The following is a 14,468-nucleotide window of genomic DNA, read 5'->3' as shown; positions in this document are numbered from 1 at the left end:
GCTTTGCAAGAGGCGACAGCTAAAGTGACAGTGACTATGACCCAAAAGAGGATATCCATGATGGCTCCCCAGAAGATAACGTGTTAATGCCAAGTGATGTCCGAACAGAGAGCGATGCATGAGATAAAGAAACAGATTAAGAGGCACAGTGTAGTCCTAAAATGTGTGAGAGGCCTTTGACAACCTTTGCCTGTGGTATAGATGTAGAACCCTTCGTTTTCATGTAAAATCCGATTTTACTGGATTCTTGCACCCCGAACACATTTCTCAACAGTTGTGTTAAACCCGATTTCTCCTCGAAAATTCCCCTGCTAGAGACACATAAGGGCAAGGGAATGGGTTGCTCATTAAGATATACGTGTATATCTTACCTAGGTATTACGTCTTCCTGAACAAAGCTGAAGACACCACATGAATATCAGGGGATACTCTGTGCGTATTCCAGAAGAGCTTTCATTCAACTGCCGATCTTAAACCCCTCTTAACACCTGTTATTCGTGACGCAACTTCGTTTGTGGGTATGTTCAAAAGTAACTTTTAGAAGCGAGATGCCAAAAAACGGCCACTGACGAGGTATTTATTCAGCACCATGTATCAGATGCTACCTATGCTAACAATGACCTGCTCCAGGGATCTTGTTAATTTAAAACAGCCTCTGTGATGTTTAATGACTGTTTCACTTTGTACAAGGCAGGCATGTCTTGCATGCATGTGAAGTGCTGCAATTGCCACTTTACATGATGAAATATTTGTAAGAGATGAAAAAAAAAATGTCTATATAATTTGGTGAATAGTTCTTTTTTTCTGCGCAAACTGTCATTTCTATATGGTTTATGAAATGAGCAAAAAACAAAATTTTTTTGTTCATGAAAATGAATGCTTATAGTAAACTGTCTTTTACTGCAAAAAAAAGGACCTGAAAAAACCCAGTTGTAAAAATTTTCACTGAATAGCCGGATTTGTACCCGAATTAGAACGAAAAAAATATGGTCGAGCCCACTTATGACAAACCTAGCGGTTGTGAGGATTGCATACGTTGTGTCCGAGGTTCGTAGTAAGTGGACTGCTCATTTTACAGCGAGAAATGTAAAGTGCAACAAAACTGGCTTTTATTTCTAATGAAAGTTCGTTTCGCGCGTTGGCTTCTTCAGGGGAGACCATATCATGGCACTTTCCAAGCCTTCATGAGCGGTCATGCTTAATGTTTCTCGCTGAGGCCTTAAGCGCTAACAGTTAATTTGCTTTAAGAACAGGATATAATTAATTTAATTGTGGTTAAAGCATCCACGGCAACTGGTCGCACTTCCGCCTTCTCGTCATCGTTAACAGATTTTCGGCAGTCGGGCACCACTCGTACATTGTTTGCAATGGCTTCGTCATTGTATGACTTTGTGATGCCTTTGTCATGAGCTGCAGCAATGAAGTCATCTCAGATGAAATTTTGTCTGGCCATCTGGGCACCAACAATGCGCTGCTACAAATCCACAAGTGTTAATCACGCGCTTGTCCAACAATGTTCTCAGTTGTTCCTTGGCATGCTTTACTGAAGCAATTCCTGATGCACTTCACATTCAGTCCCATCCAGATGGCCTTAATCATTTGCACATCAGTGAATAAAAATATCCAAATCGAAACATCATCATCTGGTGTGTGAATTGCTATCAGCATGAATGGATGATGCACCAATGAGAGGACATCTTGAGTGCATGAGTGATGCTCATGTCCGGTAGCTGAATCTTGCAGTTGGCATTTGGTGGTGAGAAGGTGAGAAGATGGTTATCACCACAGCCAGAGAAGGCAACACATGGTGTGTTTCAAAGTTACCGAGCACAAATCGGAGCTCGTATTTTGTTCGCTAAGTCACGGCTAAACTCAACAAGCCACTCTGCAAGCAAATCGTGCGCAGTACCTATCGCCCCATTGAAACTTATTCCTGGTTGCATGCTCATTGCGTGAAAGCAAAAGGTCATGCATTATTCAGGCCTTTGTGTTCAGCACGTAGCGTATGAAAACGAAACTTCCTAATCATGAAGTGCACGAGAATTGCCGATGACTAAGCGTTGCCGCATTCGGTAACACTGTGCTGTTTTGTCAGCAATGTCTCGCATTTTTTATTGTGTTTCTGGCTCCTCACATTCTTTTCGGGGGAGGGTATCACAGTGCCCGGAGACGGTTTTCCATTTCTACGTGAGTTTTTCGACTGCGGGGCTGAGTTTACGGCGCCTCCACGTTCTTTCCGAGTTGCACCGCCACAGTAATTCGTTGTATCCAAGACGCAATCCCATTGTCTTAATGCATATTTTGACCATAGCACCCTCCTAATTCTTAATAAGCAAGCATTCCTTATAACTGCAGCTTGACTGTATCACCCGATTTCTATCCTCAGAATTCTGGAAAAAAATAAAGCCCAGAAATGAAAGGCCCTATATATAGGTTGTTTTCTCATTCTTCTCTGAATAGTTCATGATGTTGACGCCGGTACCACACTTTGAGCATCTGAAGCACAAGAGCAGCCCGAGTGGGGGCTTCAGATTTGCCAGTGCGCCCAGTACGCTTGTTCAGATGTATTTGTACCCATTGGTAATTGGTTATGTTTTTTGTTTTTTTCCGCTAGGTGGCACCGCCCTGGTTGGCCGGCTGCCTATCGTGCTCCGCTTTCACCTGCCCGTGGCCTGGTCCAGGGCCTCGCCCGCCCCTGGATTTACTCTCGATCACTTGAGGAAGACTTCTGAAACACATCACAGCCCGCTGCCGAGTTGTCCCTCCAAGCGCCTACAAAACTCTGAAGTGGCATGGCGCCTCGCTAACCCTAACGCGCCGCGCCTGCACCTCTGCAGTGCAGCGTCTCACCAAGCCCCTGCAGCCGAGACCCACCGATGCCTCGCCGGCCTCAGCTTCTTCCGACACTGCGGGGCCTACTCCAACGACGCCGACAGCCATGTTTCAACTGGCTGCGTTCAACGCCACTGTGCACATTCCTGTCGCATTCAACGCCGTGAGCGATGCTGGGAGCTCCGGATCGACTGCCGCGGCGCAGCCAGCAGCGTTTGTCATCGCCGCAGTGTCCACTGCTAGCCAACTCCACACTCTAAAGGATGCCAAGAGCTTCGGGGCCATAGACGCGTTGCAGCCGGCTGCGTTCGACACCACCGCCAGTGCCCCTGCGCCTACTCCAACCCATTTCCCTCTGACACCAAGACCTGCAGCTCGGCACCCGCGTCGCAGATTGCGTCTCAGGCTGACGACTCATCGGCAGACATGGACCTTACAGCGGCTCCGGTAGGCGACCATATCACTCCAACCCCAGAAATCGGCTGGAGCACCATCGGTGCCAGCCGTATGCCTGCCTCCGTCACCCGGCCCCATGCCGAGCTCATCACTGTTGCCATCCAACTTCCCCCTGGTATCCTCACTCCCAAGCTGCCTCTCTATGACGTGCTCGCCGCAGTAATCTCCGCTGCACAACTCTCTTCCAAGACCAGTGTAGAGATCACCCTTCAGGCCAAGCCAGTCCAATGCCTTGTGTTTTTAAAAACTCATTCCCCTTTCACCGCCCACCTCCTACTTTCTATCATGCATCTTCAGCTTCACGGTAAGCATCAAAACATATGCCCCCCGGATCCTCCCATCTCATGCCTCGGCGTCATCTATAACATCGGTGGCCACTTCACCCCTGATGACCTCATGCATGATATTGAATCTTTCACAACAGATATTCTTGCTGCTCGCATGATGGGCACCACTCAATCGGTGCTCATAACTTTTGCTGGTACCATCATCCCCCACTTTGTATATTTCAAACGCGTTGCCTTCCGGTGCCGTCCTCATAAACCTAAGGCTCCCACCTGCACCCATTGTCTCGCTCTTGGACACCACACCCACCAATGCCCCCAGCACAGCGTTCCGGCCTAGTGCCGTCGCTGTGCTTCTCCTCTAGCCTCTGATCCTGTATGTATGTGCGCAGCCCTGGTGCGTTCATTGCCAGATGAACACCCACCCCTCCCTCGACCCCACTTGCCCCTTTCTCCTTGCTAAACAACACGAGTGTGCCAAAGCTGCATACCTCTGACGCCTAGCTTTGCGCTGGGCCACGCAACCCACCCCTCCTCCTCCTCTGATCATGAACCTCCATCAGCTCCGATCACGTCACCACCAGGCTCCTACGCCGCCAAAGTTAAAGGATCCTCGGTGCTAGCGTCCCTCTCTCCCACTACACCACCCTCTCCACCCTTTGACTGACGAGAGCCGCTCCTTCGACCTCTGGCTCGCAATGCTGGAACGCCAGCAGCGAGAACAGCAGCGCGTTTCCCACGATCTACACCTTGCCACATTCACCACTCTCTCCTCCACCACCCAGATCACCCCTTTGGCTGATCTTGTCGAAACCACCACACAGGCACACCACACTCACTTGGTTCAGCTAGAGACTTTGGTTCTCCAGGTTCTTACCACCCTCCAAGCACAATCCAAGCAATTGGAATCTCACTTCTATGCTCCACTCCCTGCATGAGACACTGCTTCCGGCCAAAAAGAAGCAACACGTACCCTCACGAGCCTCTACCTCTGCACTATCATAATGGCATTTGGCGAGGACCTCGAGATTGTGCGCTGGAACTGCCGAAATCTTTGCGATAATAAGACACCCCTCCACCAGTACGTACTCACCCGCCCCTCCCTGCCCCATTTTCTCCTTCTCCAGGAGACTCGGACGGCCCGCACTGTCCCAGGCTACCGCGCCTACCATGCCACTACGGCCACACCACTTCCGTATATTTATGTACGCAGCAACGTGCTCGTCGAGCCACTTGACTTTTTCTCCATCCTCCTTAAATATTTAGTTGGTGTGTTCCCGCATCTCACTCGCCCTTTTGTCTTTCTACAACCCTCCTGTCACTTCCTCTTTATTCTTCACCCTGGGCAAGTTCCTTCACTCTCTTCCTTCAGCCTCCCATCTCCTCTTTGGTGGCGACTTTATTGCCCCTCACACACTCTGGGGCTACAGCCAAACCCTCAAATCCGGCCGTCTCCTTCACTGTCTGGTCCAGGGACGCCACCTCACCCTTCTTAATACTCCTGGCTCCCCTACTCGAGTGGGCACTGCCTCACAGCGCCCCACGACACCCAACCTCACTTTCTCTCGGGGTTCACTTTCCTTTCACTGGCAGGTGACAGCTGAAACAGTTCTCAGTAACCACTTTCTCATCCATATTACCACCTCTCTTTCCCACATCCTTCGATCTCATCCGGTCATTCACACTGACTGGCACGCCTTTCGCACTAATCTCACCTCCAACTCCTTTCAGTCCTACGACGACTGGACGTCACGCAATTCTGCAGCGCTCAAGTCCAGTAGCCGTCGCATTTGCTCTCGTCACCCAATCCCAGACCCAGATCCTCACCTTCTCCGTTTACGGCGTCGCCGTAAATGTAAACGCTCCTTTCGCTCCCAACCCCACAGTGCCCAACTTTCCTCCCGGATCACTTCTCTGCGGGCCGAGATCGTCGCCCACTGTGCCTCCCTCGAGCACTCTCGTTGGAGTGCTCTTTGTGATGGCTTTAGTTCTGCATTGCACTCACAATCTGCATGGTCTCTCTTTAAATCGCTCCTTGGCACTGAGCCTGCCCTTGCTCCCACTCTAGCTAAAGCCCTCACTCAGGGGACTCCCTCTGATGTTTCTGATCAGTTCACCTCTCTGTACCTCCCACCCCCTATAGCACCCTCCTACCCGGTGTACTTGGGCAGACCTAACCCCGATCTGGACCACTCTTTCACTGTCCGGGAGCTCGAATCGGCTCTGGCTGCTAATGCTACACGCTTGGCTCCCGTTGAGGATGCCATTACATGCACCACTCTTCGTAACCTTCCTGACTGCGCCAAAGAATTCCTCCTTCAAACCTACAATGAGGCCTGGAACAGCGGCTGCCTGGCGAGCTCCTGGACCTCCTCCCTCATCTCTATGGTTCTAAAGCCGGACAAACCTTCCTCTATCTCTAACCTCCGCCAATCTCCTCGACGTCGTGCGTTGGTAAGACCCTTGTGCAAATGGCCCTGACTCGCCTCTCTAATTTTCTCAAGGCGAGGGAGTTCTTCCCCCATTCTCTCATCGGCTTCCAACGCCGCGTCTGTGCACAGGACATGTTTCTGATTCTCCAGCGCACCTTTCTGTCACCTACCCCCACTCAAATTTACGCACTTGTGACCGCCGATATTCGCAAGGCCTTCGACGGTGTTTGCCGCGACCACGTCCTTTCTCAACTCACCTCCTTGGACTGTGGCTCCCACTTGTACTCTTATATCCGCCCATTCCTCTCTAAACATGTGGCTCACTTTCGAGTAGGCACCTATCTGTCTGACCCCCACTACCTCACCCATGGCACTCCACTAGGTGCTGTTCTCTCTCCTACCCTTTTCAATCTCGCTATGACCCCTCTTGCCTCCCAGCTAGCTGAAATTCCTGACCTGCATCATATATTTTACACCGATGACATCACTCTCTGGTGTTCGTCTGGCTCTCCCGGTCATGTACAGGACACCCTGCAATGGGGCCTAGATCTCATCGACTCCTTTCTCACCACTGCTGGCCTCTCTCCTGCTGCTGAGAAATCCGAGCTTCTCTTTCTCAACCATTCCTCATACCAGCGCTCACACAACCACTTCGTCTCTCTCCACCTTTCTGGCTCTCCCATTCCTGTCGTCACGTAGTGCGAAGTTCTTGGCTTCCCTTTGCATGCGGCCATGAATGTGCAAGCCCTCCACCACGCTGTCACCACCTGCCACTCGGTAACTCACCTCCTGCGGCGCGTGGTCACTTGACGCTCAGGTCTCCACGAGGCTCAAGCGTGCCAAGTTGCCCACACGCTGGCCCTCAATAAGGTCTTGTACTTTGCACCCTACGCTTCCTTCACTCAGTCTCAACCCATTAAGCACTGCTACTATATGTGGCACAGCAAAAACAAAACAATTTAACCTTGTCTAGAGGGTAAAGTTGTGCATAAAAATAAGTTTTATTTCACTGGCATCAGTAGTTTACAAATTACAGAGTGTTCCCAAATGGGAACAATGGCCTTAAGCTTATGTATGCTGGGGTTGCTTTCTTCCTCCCCGCTGGCAAGAAGCAAGACGTGGTACTCCATGTGCGCTTTATTTACTCTCGTGGTAGGCAGCCGAACAGTGGATGTTGAGGGGGACGCTGCACATCTGGCACTTCATTCGTGTGTTTTTGGTGCACTGACGTCACTGGCTCTGCTTTCCCAATGGCACCAAAATGATGGCCACGGCCTTCCTTGCTGTGGAAAACAGGAGCACCAGAAGGGCCAGGCCATTCTCGGGTGTCCAGCCTCTTGGTCAGCAGACCTTGGACAATATGAGCCTCGTTAACTGAAGCTGGTCAAGTGGCGGTTCACTTCCTAGTTCTGTGTACAGCCTCCAGGCTGCAACACGCAGTGTTACAAGCAGATTGCTCAGTAATGGCCAATACCACTTTTTACCACGTAGGCAAGGACGATAATCGCTGATGAACCTATCAAATAGGTCGACACCACCCGTATGTTTTATTGTTCTATTATTCTCGGCTGGGGCACTGGAACTTGCTTTCGCTGCTTCTGGCTGTAGCGGGTGGCTGTGGCGGTTGGGTGAATTCCATTATAATTTGTGGCAGCGCACACACACTTATTGTCATTCCACTTCACAGCGAGGACGTCGCCATCGCACATGAAATCAAAAGATCCTCTGCTTTGACTGGACAGTTGCTTCGAATCCAGAAGTGGGCATTTCTTCAACCTGACCTCCCTCACGATTCCTGTTGCTCTGAATCCACTCTCTTTCAGCTCTTGCAGTAAAGCATGTGACGTAAAAAAAACTGTCCATAAAAATAACATGGTTTGTTGGCACATCAATGCACATGAGAGCTTTCAAAACAATGCGTGTTCCAAGCGGTACGTTCATGCTTTCGCTGTTAGCTTTCCAGCAGTAGATATCAATGTTGAAGGGATACCATGATGAAAAGCAAAGGATCCATTCCTTGTTACCAAAGCATGTTGGTTTTTCTTTTATGAACATCTTACAGCTGTGTCGACCAAAATACAACACCATTTGCTCGTCCACGCTGAGATTCTTCGAAAAAATCCCAAACTGCTCAAGGGAGCTATTGACAAGCCTAAGTAGAGGTCTTATCTTTGCCATCTTGTCACCCTTCTCAAGGTGCTCGCTGTCAGACGCATGGATGTACCTCTTTATTAGCTGGAATTTCGCGCGGCTCATTGTATTTGCCACCGTAGGAACACCGAGGTCTTCAGCTTTCGACCAATAGAGGTCAGAGCGTGGGAGCTTGTGGTAACCACTCAAGAAGAGAATGGCGACAAACTGAAGTATGTCTTTTTCGGTTATACCGACGCTGTGGTTGTTTTGTTGCTTGGCATAACTATTGGATTCCTCGGTTATGAGGCCTATAATTTCCGTGTTCAGTAGGTGGTGAGGAGATCAAAGGGCTCCTCATCCACAAGCTCGGCATGGGCAACTCGCAGCGGTTGAAGCTCAGTCTCTACTATTGGGCCCGAATACTGAGTAGTTCACCTCCAAACAGGGGAATCTTGAGATGCTTTTTTCGGTCTCGGGGGTGCTGCTTCCCGGAGAGCTCCTTCACATTCGTCGGCATCAACTGTCTGGACTTCAACCTCACCTGCATGTTAGAGCGTCTACAACAGCGATATCACTGTCGCCTTCCTGTTCATCCGTAAGAATATCATCCGCATTTGGTGGGGGGAACAGCACATCAGTTACTTCTGCAGAATTGTCAGTGAGAACCGTTTCCACCGCTTTCTGCAGCGTAAAAAACTTTTTCCGAGGCATCTACGTGAAGGAAGACGCGTTGAAGCCAACATACACTCACTCGAAGTGCGGCTGCTCCCAATACCCTGCTTTCCGCCAATGTTCCCAAATGGGAACATGCAGACATTTGTCGTCATATTTACATTATCCATGCAAACAGCTTCTCTATTTCGCGTGTCCTAATACTAAACACATTCAAAACGAAGGTAGAATAATCAATTCTGACAAGGCAGTTAAAAAACTTACCTTTTTTCGCAGAGATGCTCCATGCGGCGGACAGCCGTGTTCACGCAGATATGCTTCATGCGGTGGACAGCCGTGTTCACGCAACAACTGCTGTGAAGCTGTCACCGCATAACATAAAGTACGAAACTGACAAGGAACTTTCTTTGCTTCCAAATAAAACTTCCAGCATTTTCAAAGATGTTGTTACCAAATATTAGCACTTTTTTTGTAAACTTTAGTAACTATGGCTTCAGAAGTTAGCCACGTATTGTGTCCCCAAATGGGAACAATGGTGCCATATGGGATAACACTCCTGAGACTGCCCGTGTGGGCCTCTACAAGGCAGCTTTCAACCTCCCTATCACTACCTCTACCGCTAAGCTCTTTGCCACAGGCCTCCTCCATTCTCTCCATTCTCTTCTCACTCTCCATCGTGACTCGCAGCTTGCACGGCTTTCCCTTACCCGTCAGGGTCAATGGTTATTGAATCAAGCAGGCATCTCGCCTATTCCAATCTCCCCGTTTACCTCTCCTATTCCCACCCCGGCTCTTATTCTTCGTATCCTCCCCCTCCCGACCAACATGTCCCCCGTCCTGCACGCCGGCCATCATCATGTGGCCACGTAGAACCATTCCCCTCTCTTTGATACCCAGGGTGTAGCCTACACGGATGCCTCCTTCGTGGCTCCTCGAGGTTCCTGCAGCTACGCCCTGTACCATCCCCACCTCCCCGCTCCTGAAACCCACACCAGCAGGCCGTATGTGCGCCCTCCGGACGTATTGTCTCTTGAGGTCCTTGCCATTGCGCATGCCCTCCAGTCATTTGCCCTCCTTCCCTCTCTACAAGAGTACACAGTCTGTTCAGACTCACAAGCCGCTATACACATACAGAACCGCACCCTAACCCTCTTCAACAGGAGGTCAAACGAGCAGTCTCCACACTACAGCCTTCCATCGTTTTCCTCCGCTGGGTCCCTGGGCATTCAGGGATTGACGGCAATGAACTGGCCCATCAGCTCGCCCGCGACACACTTTTCCGGACGCCGTTGATCCCCTGGCCCAAGCCCTCGGAGGACAGTTGGAGACTTACCTTTCGCCGCACCTTTCGTTTGTCGAGCTCCGCCTCGACAAACGCCTTTACCCTCCCCCTCATCCATCACTCCTGGAGGCTCGCCTTCGGCACATCCAAATGAATGCAGTCATCACCCCGTCCCGCCTCTTTCTCTATTGCTATCGATCGTACCCTTCCTGTCCCAACCGCCCCTGTATCTATGCTGACCTGGTCCATTGCCTCTTCTCTGTCCAGCAGTCAGGTTCCTACCCCCACCTTCTCTATCCATCGCCACCTAGCTCGACTGGCTTGACGCTAAAGGGGAACAAGAACAGCGACTTCTGGTCGCCGAGGTGGTCGACATGCTTGGCCTGTAAATTATGGCCAAATAAACTACTACTACTACTACTACTACTACTACTACTACTACTACTACTACTACTACTACTACTACTATTACTACTACACACAGACAAGAAAAAACGATGGGAAATGCACCTCTTCAACTGTTTATTAATTCTAGAAGCAAGTTATTACATAGACAGGTTGGGGGAAGGGTGGGGTGGTTGATTTTCAGAAGCATGTCGTCTCAAAGAAGCGAAGCAGCAGGCCAAGGAAAATCTTGTACCCTTAGGAAAACTGGCGCGCACTCGATGGGCACTGGGGATCGAAACCAGTGCCTCACGGTATATGAGACAGATGCTAAGCCGCACCAAGCCACCACTGCAGCAAAGGTGCAATTAGCATCTCACCTAAGATGTTCGGCAATTTTTAAAAACTGCCTTTTTGATTTAGAAGAGCACTTTTTTCAGCATAGCACTGTCAGCGGTACAACGCATCAGAATACAGCTAAGACGTGCTAACTAGAAGGCTGGGTAACTAATATTGAATAACTTTTTAACTATTACTGTTAGTCTCATTACTATTAAAAAGCGGGTAGCCCATCCATCGTAAGTATTATCCATGTCAGTTTTTAGAATTTAGAAAACATTTACCCTCAGCGTCGTAGTGCAACAAATTTTGCGTATTTCGACAAGTTGCGTGCATTGGAGGGGTTGCTTTGCCTGCAAGCTTTTCGAAAGTGCATGTGTTTTGGCGCAGTGTAGACAAAATTTGTTCAGCCACAGGGCCGAGGGTAATTGCGTTTTCAAAATCCTAGGAAACTGATGTGGATATTACTTACTGTGGTCTACACTCCTCTCAGTAAATAAGGGGATTAACAGTAAGAGTTCAAAAAAGATAACTATTCAACATTTAACCAGTCTACTAGTTAGCATGTCTTGGCTGTAGTCTGATGCGCCACACCGCTGACAATACTGTGCCAGAAAGAACCGCTTTTCTAACTCGAAAAGCCTAATTTCAAAAATTGCAGAACAGTGTAAAACCCAGTATATGCTAACACATCATCGGTGTGCTTGATTTCCAGTTTATTGTTGTCAGTGGAACACTTGTAGGCTTCTTCCACAGTGATCACTGTACCCCTTCCCCTCTTCAGGTCTTTATAAACACTGTGACCGCAAGCAGAACAGCCTTGAGTGTGCCCACTCTGTAGATCACCTGCATGACACCCTCACTGGACAGCAGATGGACACGGGAGCAAGCGTTACCAGCAAATTAACATTAACAACTAAATTTCTGAACCCATTCACATCACGTCAGGTGCCCCACAGAGTCGAATGCTGGGACCATTACTTTTTTTTTTTTACGTGTATCAAATACATCACCTGGTTGGTTTGGTTTATAGGGTTTAATGTCCCAAAGCGACTCAGGCTATGAGAGATGCTGTAGTGAAGGGCTCCGGAAATTTCAACCACCTGGGGTTCTTTAACGTGCACTGACATCGCACGGTACACGGGCCTCTAAAATTTCGCCTCCATCGAAATTCAGCCGCCGCGGCCGGGATCGAACCCACGTATTTTGGGTCAGCAGCCGAGCAGCGTAACCACTGAGCCACTGCGGCGGGGCTATGAGCATCATCACCATGATCATCAGCCAAATTACGCCCACTGCAGGATGAAGCTCTTCCATATCCAATTAACTTTGTCCTTTGCCAGTTGAAAATACCTTACCCCTGCAAACTTCATAATCTCGTCTGTCCACTCGATTTTGCGCCACCCCATCACCCCTTATACTTATGCCTAATTATGACTCTGCCAGGATGACCCTGTAATTCTCGAGAAAATAGCTATCCCATTGAATGTACAGTGGTGAGCAGCCTTGTCTAGAGCGCTTGAGCAGTGCGCACTTGGTAACAAAAACCGAAATTAGAGAGCAGCCCCTCATTACAGGGCAAAGTTTTCGTGCCTGCTTTGTTTACGAGGCTATCTGGCGCTACTTCCGTGCAAGTGTTGCAGCTGGACCCTAGAGGCTGCCACAAAATCTGGATTTGTTTGCAAGGAAGTGCACCGCCCGAGCGCTCTAGACAAGGCTGCTCACCACTGTACTTGCACTTCAGTCCAAATTGATGATACTAACAGAATGGTATTCAACATGGCAAATGGAAGTTAATGTAAACAAAGTTAAACATGAGGTTCCCACCTGTTGGAAATATATAGCCATATATTTATAGAATAAATAATTGTGAATAATAAACATGTAGAGAATAAATAAATGTGACAATATAATTGGATCTGCTTTACATTTGATGCCTGGGAGTATTCTCCGGTTCTAATCTAACCTGGAATGCTTGCATGGAAGAAACAACTAACAAAGCATTGTAAAGAATTAGTTTTTTGAAATGGTCTTTGCTTCTAGCTAATGCTGAAATCAGACATTGTGCCAAGCCAATCAGGCTATCTCTTGAATATACCTTTATTCTATGGCATCCTTACCACACTAATGTCACTAATGTTTTCAGATCAGTACAAAATAAAGCAGCCAGATTCATACTGCCATCTTACAACCACGTAGATCATTTTTTCTTATTACTTGGGGCCATTCATTCTTGCGGTTTTGTATTTTACGATTTGAAAGGTAAATATTGTGCACTATTTCTATACTCATAAATGGGTGGAAATCTGGGTTTGCCTGAAGATCTTCCACAGTTTGAGATTCTTCAGGTTATTTTTACAACTGCAAAAATTTAAACGGAAAAAAACCAGTCACACAAGATGACGGACAAGAAGAGTGTACACACCACAACGACTGGACTAACAACTGAAGTTTATTAGAAAATACATAGTCCGAGCAAGGCCAGCAGATCATGCGCAACAGCATCGTCACTAATCACTGAGCATAAGAGACAAAGACAAGAAATCTGATCTATCGTGAACGACCTAAAAAGGCACTCTTTTTCGAGTAAGTGCACCGAGGTTGTGCTAATACAATCAGCGCCTGACAAACCGATATGATATGCTTCCAAGATTTCCCGCTCCTGTTTACCCTTGGTTACTGATATGCTTCCAAGATTTCCCGCTCCTGTTTACCCTTGGTAACCAAGGGTAACGTTACCATTGGTTACCAAGGGTAAACAGGAGCGGGAAATCTTGGAAGCATATCATATCGGTTTGTCAGGCGCTGATTGTATTAGCACAACGTCGATGCGCTTACTCGAAAAAGAGTTTGCCTTTCTAGGTCGTTCACGATAGATCAGATTTCTTGTCTTTGTCTCTTATGCTCAGTGATTAGTGATGATGCTGTTGCGCATGATATGCTGGCCTTACTCGGACTATGTATTTTCTAATAAACTTCAGCTGTTAGTCCAGTCGTTGTGGTGTGTACACTCTTCTTGTCCGTCGTCTTGTGTGACTGGTTTTTTTTCCGTTTACAATGTACCAACTGGCCCGCATTTCAACCCTTCTGCAAAAATTTACCATGAGTACTCACTTTATTTTCAGACAAATTTCTGTCATGCCATAAAGAACCTATGAAACCTAGGTTGCAATAAGAAAATATGAACTCACGTGCTGCTTTGTTGTTTTCCTTTCAAAAATTCTGTCTGCTATCAATCAGCATGTACTTACGTTTGTTGCCTTCCTGTGCCCAATTCTGGCCTGCCAGGCCTTTGCATGTATACCTTAACTGCAAAACAAATACATGAGCATCATAGCTGCCTTATGGTACTCGCACCATGACCTCATCTGAAAGTGAAGCCTTTTTTTGAGTGACAAGGATTCAAACAGGACTGAAGAAGGGCAGCAGAAGTTAAATCAAGGGTAAAATGTGGAGGCCCTTGTGAAGCAGTTTTAGGTTCAAGCTAGTTCATGCATGGTACCTCAATTCAGCTGTTTCTGGTGGTAAAATAAATATGATCAAAGACTTGGGGTTAAATTCAATGTTTATAAATTACTCCCTGGGTGCGCAAATTGTTAAGCGTCAGGATCCACCTGAAAACGAAGGAACCGCCTGGAACCATATCTGCCCAGC

General features: G+C 48.2%; 1 long non-coding RNA gene across 2 annotated transcripts in view; it reads left to right on the top strand.

Moving 5' to 3' along the window:
* The window catches only part of LOC149341963 (uncharacterized), a 41,814-nt gene that overhangs the window by 12,153 nt on the left and 15,193 nt on the right, over positions 1 to 14,468 (top strand). The window contains exon 4 of one of the 2 annotated variants that reach the window (XR_016282989.1): positions 2,615 to 3,279. This is a non-coding gene — a long non-coding RNA (uncharacterized LOC149341963). Of the gene's footprint in view, positions 1 to 2,614; positions 10,933 to 14,468 lie in introns of those variants that run through there. The other variant, XR_016282988.1, reaches the window with a different exon arrangement.

The sequence above is a fragment of the Amblyomma mixtum genome, chromosome 5 (assembly GCF_055824585.1).
Source record: "Amblyomma mixtum isolate Tamu chromosome 5, ASM5582458v1, whole genome shotgun sequence".
Taxonomy (NCBI): Eukaryota; Metazoa; Arthropoda; class Arachnida; order Ixodida; family Ixodidae; genus Amblyomma; species Amblyomma mixtum.
This window is presented reverse-complemented; position numbering and strand designations above follow the sequence as displayed.